The sequence below is a fragment of the Salmo salar genome, chromosome 05 (assembly GCF_965601325.2).
Source record: "Salmo salar chromosome 05, fSalSal1, whole genome shotgun sequence".
NCBI classification, from domain to species: domain Eukaryota; kingdom Metazoa; phylum Chordata; class Actinopteri; order Salmoniformes; family Salmonidae; genus Salmo; species Salmo salar.
The window spans coordinates 54,833,840-54,840,013 of NC_138295.1; the positions used below are offsets into that span (position 1 = coordinate 54,833,840).

At 40.7% G+C, this 6,174-nt stretch overlaps 1 long non-coding RNA gene across 1 annotated transcript; it reads left to right on the forward strand.

Annotated features, from left to right (window-relative positions):
• Window positions 1–4,129: 4,129 nt before the first annotated feature.
• LOC106605177 (uncharacterized) lies at window positions 4,130–4,917 on the forward strand. Its single transcript, XR_014392267.1, has 3 exons — window positions 4,130–4,218; window positions 4,293–4,351; window positions 4,451–4,917. It is a non-coding gene; the product is annotated as an uncharacterized LOC106605177 (long non-coding RNA).
• Window positions 4,918–6,174: the final 1,257 nt, after the last annotated feature.

Genomic DNA, 6,174 nt, shown 5'->3' on the forward strand with positions numbered 1-6,174 from the left:
TGCTGTAAATGAGAACGTCTTCTCAGTCAACTTACCTGGTAATATAAGGTTTAATTAAATAAAATATAATAAATGTTACACAGAACAAAAATATACCCAAATGATCTAACCTGGACTTAAGATAATAGATTGTACATCATTTTGACAGATGAGTTCATTTGAGTTGTTACATAACCTCATAACATTTACCAATATTCAGTAGCATGCTGTAGCCGTGCATCTAGAGAATTATCCTGATAACATTTTCTTAGGCGGCAGTAATACAGCAAAGAACATAACACACCGTTGTTGATTTATGATTATTTGTTTATATGCCACTTGCTTGAGTCTCATGCCCTCTGTATGGACCAGCCATAACTAATTAGTCCCTGAATGCAAAGTCATGCTGAGGGAGGGTGGAGGAGGATGGGGGAAGGTAGGACAGTGCAGATGTGGAATTCACAGCATCTAAATTTGGCCTGACAGGTGACTGCATCTCTGCTGCACCCCGGCTCATTGGGGGGGGGGGGGTATTTGTATTTGTTTTGGGATATCATTGGCGATATTTGACGACAACTTTTCTTCCCTAATTGGGACAGAATATAAAGGAGCCATCACATTGTCACTGTTAATTATCACTGTGTGTTGTCGCTTTGCCGTGTCTCAACACCGTTCTTCGCCTCAACTCATTTGGAGAGTACAGGGATGACGACAGATAGTGTCCCGACAGTCATTGTTCAGTCGGTTTAGAGACGAGAAGGGTAGAAAATAAGATTTCCAAATTAATTGTTGTGCGAGACTCTGCTGGCCCGATATCTTGCTTTTCACTTTAATGAATGTTGTTTGAGCACAGGATGAATTGGATGACTTGGTAATGTGGTAGTGCAAAAACAAAATAGATTATTGGCTCGCTCTCTCTTGCTCTCTCTTATTTTGCCACCATTCCTCTCTCCAATACCATCTATTTCATTCTATCTCTATTCATCTTCCCCTCCCTCTATTCTCCCTCCCTCCTTCTGCTGATTGAAATTCATGCTGTGGGCTAGCTTCAGCCCTAGAGCCTCCAAGAGCCTGGTGTCTGGTGACCATACCGTCAGGCAGCAAAGGTAGTGGGAGGAGGAGGAGGAGGAGGAGGGAAAAATGTGAAGACGAATTCAAGAGAGCCTATCCTACCTCTGAAATGAAGATGGTGACCACACCGACAGGCACCTCAGGTAGTGGGATGAAGAGGAAGAGGAGGGGGGAGGAGGAACAGAATGAGGATGAGGATGGGGCGAAGATGTGAATACAAGTTCAAGATTCAGGCTACCCTGCCTCTGAAACAAGAGGGTAATAATGAGTCATCAGCCAGAAGGCCAGTGGTTACGTGGAGTTGCCAAGAGCAGTAAGGGGGGGGACTAGGCTAGGCAATGTTAGAACTCCAATACTTCCTCAGGCCTTCTACCTCAGTGGGCAGCAATGGAGTGAGCAAGGCAAAACAATTTACACACACACACACAAATCCACTGCAAAAGACACGCCTGGGCAAATATTGTTTACTGATTCGGGGATTTGGGCTTAAGAGGGCAATGTTCAGCAATTCAATCTACACAGTAAACAGTCATAATTGGATTGTGTGCTTATGGGCTTTGATGTGTTTCAAACCTCGGAGGACAGCATATTATAAGGCCTAAATGATTTTCATACATATTAACATGGGTTTAGGAAAATTAGCCGAAAACAAACCTCTGGTAGAGAGTTGTAATTATTTGTCTAATTGTGAGTTTAATGTTTTACTTGGTGCCCTGTAAAATCCAGTTACAGTCCTTTATTTTTTTTATTTCCATAATAGATGTGGTTGGTTGTCGACTGGTGGTTAACCAGAGAAGTGTGGGTCTAAGTGTCTTCCAGGGCCAATCCTGTGGAGATGACATCGAATACCCCCGGCTAGCCACAAATTGGTCCCCAGAGGCGAGACAGAGGCCAGGGGGGCTAGAGTGAGGGGACCAGCTTCGACCCTCCACGGCTGACACTGTACCCCCGAAGGCCTCAGCCAAGCTCAGGCAGGAATGTCGGTGAAATAAGCCCCCTCACTATACCTCCACTTGGGATATGAATTGTGTTAACACAGTCCACCAATCACAGGCTTGAGGGAAAGAAGGGAAAGAAGTCTGAAGGTGAAACAATTTAACTCTTTTTTTTTTCTTGTCCTTCACAAATATACTTACATTAGAAGTTGGTTTGGGCTATACTTTTGGACACACATTTATTTATCCTTTATTTAACCAGGCAAGTTCATTAAGAACAAGTCATTTAAAGGGATACTTCAGGATTTTGTCAATGAAACCCTTTATCTATCTACTTCCCTAGAGTCAGATGAACTCACGGATACCATTTTTGTCTCTGCATCCAGTATGAACGAAATTAGAGGTAGTTTCGCAAGCCAATGCTAACTAGCAGTAGCGCAATGGTTGGACGTTTATGGTATCTACTTGCATGCTAGCAGTTACTATAGACTTCCAGTCATTGTGCTAATGCTAGTTTGCAATTGTGCAAACGCTAGTAAGAAACTTCCTTAAACTGCACGCAGAGACATAAAAATGGTATACACAAGTGCATCTGACTGGGGAAGTAGATAAAGGGCTTATTTGCCAAAATCCTGAACTATCTGTTGAAGAACATATGCTTATTAACACAGAGCGATGTAGGTACCGTCGATCTAACCTATGACAATGTAAATATGTTTTCTGATTATAAAGGAACAATACTGTAGGCTGCCCTTGGTCCCTCCAAAGGTTGCACCATTACATTTGGCTACATTACTTCCCCAGTGACACCCCGGCCAGGAGAAATGTGAGCTCCTTGACTCAGTAAGCGTTCACATCCTTGGTTTCACATCACCTTCAATTTGAATTCCATTACCTGCAGTGCCACTTTTCAAATAATGGTAAGCCCTATTAATTACCAAAGTATGGGTCCAGGGTAAAGGTGAAAGTGCAATTACCGAATTAAATCAAGCCGCCATTTAGCTTGTCAGTCCTGACAGAAATAATTTGGGTGAATTATTAAATGCCTCTGCTGGTCTCCTTAGCTTTAACCTCAGACATCCCCACACTGCACGAGTCAAAGCAAAGTATTTTTTCCCTTTAATGAAATAAAATTATTAATCATGTTGTTTTTTCTCATACTAGCTTGATAGTCTTCCAAAGTCTCTGAAGTAACCCCAAAACAAGGCTTTAATGTGACTCCTATTTGAAACAATGTATTTTTACTGACATGCTGTTACCAAATATATCTTGCAAGAAGGGGGGGCATCTGTCGTTCATTTCATCTAAGGCAATTATGTGTTTTTAAGTCTAATATTTCCAAATTGCAAATTGTTATCATGATTTTCTGTCCATTTAATTGAAAAATGCAATTACTGCATCTACACAACGTACTACCATAGGAAGCAGTGCCATGGTAACAAAGAAATGGGAGAAATTGTGTATATTTGGGAATTATTGTGCGCACCTATGATTACTCAACTTTTTACCTCATTCTTATCAATTTTAATATGAAAGTCAGGGCCCGTATTCACATTATTCACTATGAAATAAAAAGCAAAACTGATCCTAGTTCAGCTGAGACGCTTTGGCTGTGTTTAGACAGGCAGCCCAATTCTTATATTTTGTTCCACTAATTGTTATTTTGACCAATCAGATCAGCTCTGAAAAAGATCTTATGTGAAAAGAGCTGATGTGATTGGTCAAAAGACCAATTAGTGGGAAAAATATCAGAATTGGGCTGCCTGTGTAAACACAGCCATAGTCTGTAATAATGATCATTTTTATCTGATTATTTTTATCATTTTTTTCCCATCTACCTAAAGATTGTAATCTTCCACATTCAAAAGACCTATTCAATCCATGCTTTAGAGTTTACTTGCATGCAACAAAAATGGACAGTTAAACCCCATATATAGAACATTGTTTAATATTGATGGGTTAAACCACCACAATACTGCCACTGAGCAGACATTTCTATCTAATCAGCTGGTGTAATGAAGCAATTTGCCTAATGGTTGAGTAAATTAAATGTTTGGGTTTGGTTTCCATGACAACCAGCTGTCCGTAATTAGTTAATCAAGACAGGCAAGGGTTGAGGCTCAGAGTGGCTACATATGTCAAGAGTTTGCAAGGTACTTGAATCATTTGGTCATCAGGTAGCTTGTGTCCATACCACTGAAACAATGCATCGAGCTCTGCCCATATATCTAAGGTAAAACTTGTGGCTCTTTAAAAATGTTTATCTTATTAGATCTTGTATTTGTATTGAATTTCTTTCTCTTGCAGTGTCTTTTTGATTAGCTCTGTCTTTGCTGGAGGTTCCTGGTGTGCCAACACAGCAAGAGGTACTCTGTGTGTGTCCTAAATGTTGTTGCTTAATGCCATATTTTGGCTTAAGATATGTACACTAACATTTCTGTTTTGTTGCTGACTTTTCACTTTAGCCCGAGCAGCTGCCCTGGGTTTGGACCTCCCTAGGACCCTCTTTGTCCCTTACCATTTTCGACCAACACGCCATAGAAGTTTTGATCCCATCATAACCCACTATGAAAATAATTATGGCCCCAAAGAGGCTGAGTTTGAGCCTATCCTTCCACACAACGGTAAAATTCAAGGGGATGGATATCCAAGTGACTGGGCCTATGGACAAGTCTTCCCCAGAGGCTTTCAACCCAAACCGTCTACACTAAACCATCACGGTTCTGATCCCAGTTTGGCTGACTCCTCTGTCAGCCATTCTGTCTACACTCCCAGGGGACAATTTGTTAGCAGCTACAAGCCCAACTTTGAACAGGTCAAGAATTCTGTGCCTCGACCAAATGTAATGGTAGCCCCTAGTCAGTTTGCGTACTCAGAGAACGTGGACAATCGAGGCTACTATAATCCTGTTGTAGTTCAGCCTGTCGCCAGCAGACGTAGAACAGCCCAGAGTGTCGTTTCACGACCCCAGAGCAGAGGTGCTGTACCCTATGGAAAAAGTATCCTGTGGTCCTGGCCACAGTAGAGGCTTTTCCTCTAAATCTGCTCCACCATCCCAGAGTGGACTTATCAGCCCCCGACCTAAGAAAATTCTGTTCCCAAGCCATGGTGCTGTCTATTCTGTGATCAAAGAACTGAAATATGAAGCAGTTTGATGAAGTGTCAGAAAAAAAAATGGGATCCGGTTGGTTAAGATCCTAACGGACAAACTTTCCTTTGCGAACTACCTTTGTCTGAGGAGCCAACAATTTGGCTCATTGGTGAGCAAATCGGTGATCTTATGTACTTTTTAAGGGCAAAACATGTAAGCTGTGTTTGTATTCCAGTACATTTACTTATCCATGATATCACTGTTCTGAATCACTATTTGGTTATGGCTCTTCACCCACTGTCTAGTGTTTTATCCTTCAAATAAAATGTCCATTATGTTCTGAGATGAGTTTTTTTTTATTACTAGGAACAAATCAACTGATAGACCAAGTAAAGACTAACAATTTGCTACATTTATAGAATTTTGGTTTAAGGCAAGTTATCCAGCAGTAAGTGACGCACCAGAAGTGTAGTTTAAAATATACACTTTGAACAGAAATAAGATGTCCTTGTGATAAATTGTTCAGTTTGCTTGTTGACCAACTTTTGATCACCTTAAGTGATTGTGTCCCTGTAAACCAATAGACACTCAACCAGAGGTTGTATCCAATCTAAATACCTACACCAAAGATGGTGGCTAAATTAAGATGGTTCACTCAAGCTGTTTAAAAATAAAATATTCCTCTAAGTGGGTGTTCCCTCTCTCGGGGGAGCATGCTTTCCTCTGTGAGCTTACAGTTTCTCCATATTAGAGCCCCACAGTGGAGGTGGCATAATACCCATGTATATCTCTCTCGGACAAGGTGACTTTTAACAATATATTCGTCTCTATTTACTTATTCGACAATGCTAATTCGCATCTAAGTAGACATCATGCAAAACTACAAATCCCTGCAAGCTCATGCACGTCATCTCTAGCTGACATCTTTGCTAACAGCTATTGTGTCAATTTAAAACTTGCACAAGACAGTTCATAGAATTGTCCATTTAAAGAAATGTAGCCTATTTACTACTACTATATTTAGTTAAAACCATAAAGTACTAAAGTTTTGGTGTTTTGGGGAATCTGTACTTTATTTACATTTTTGACAACTTATTT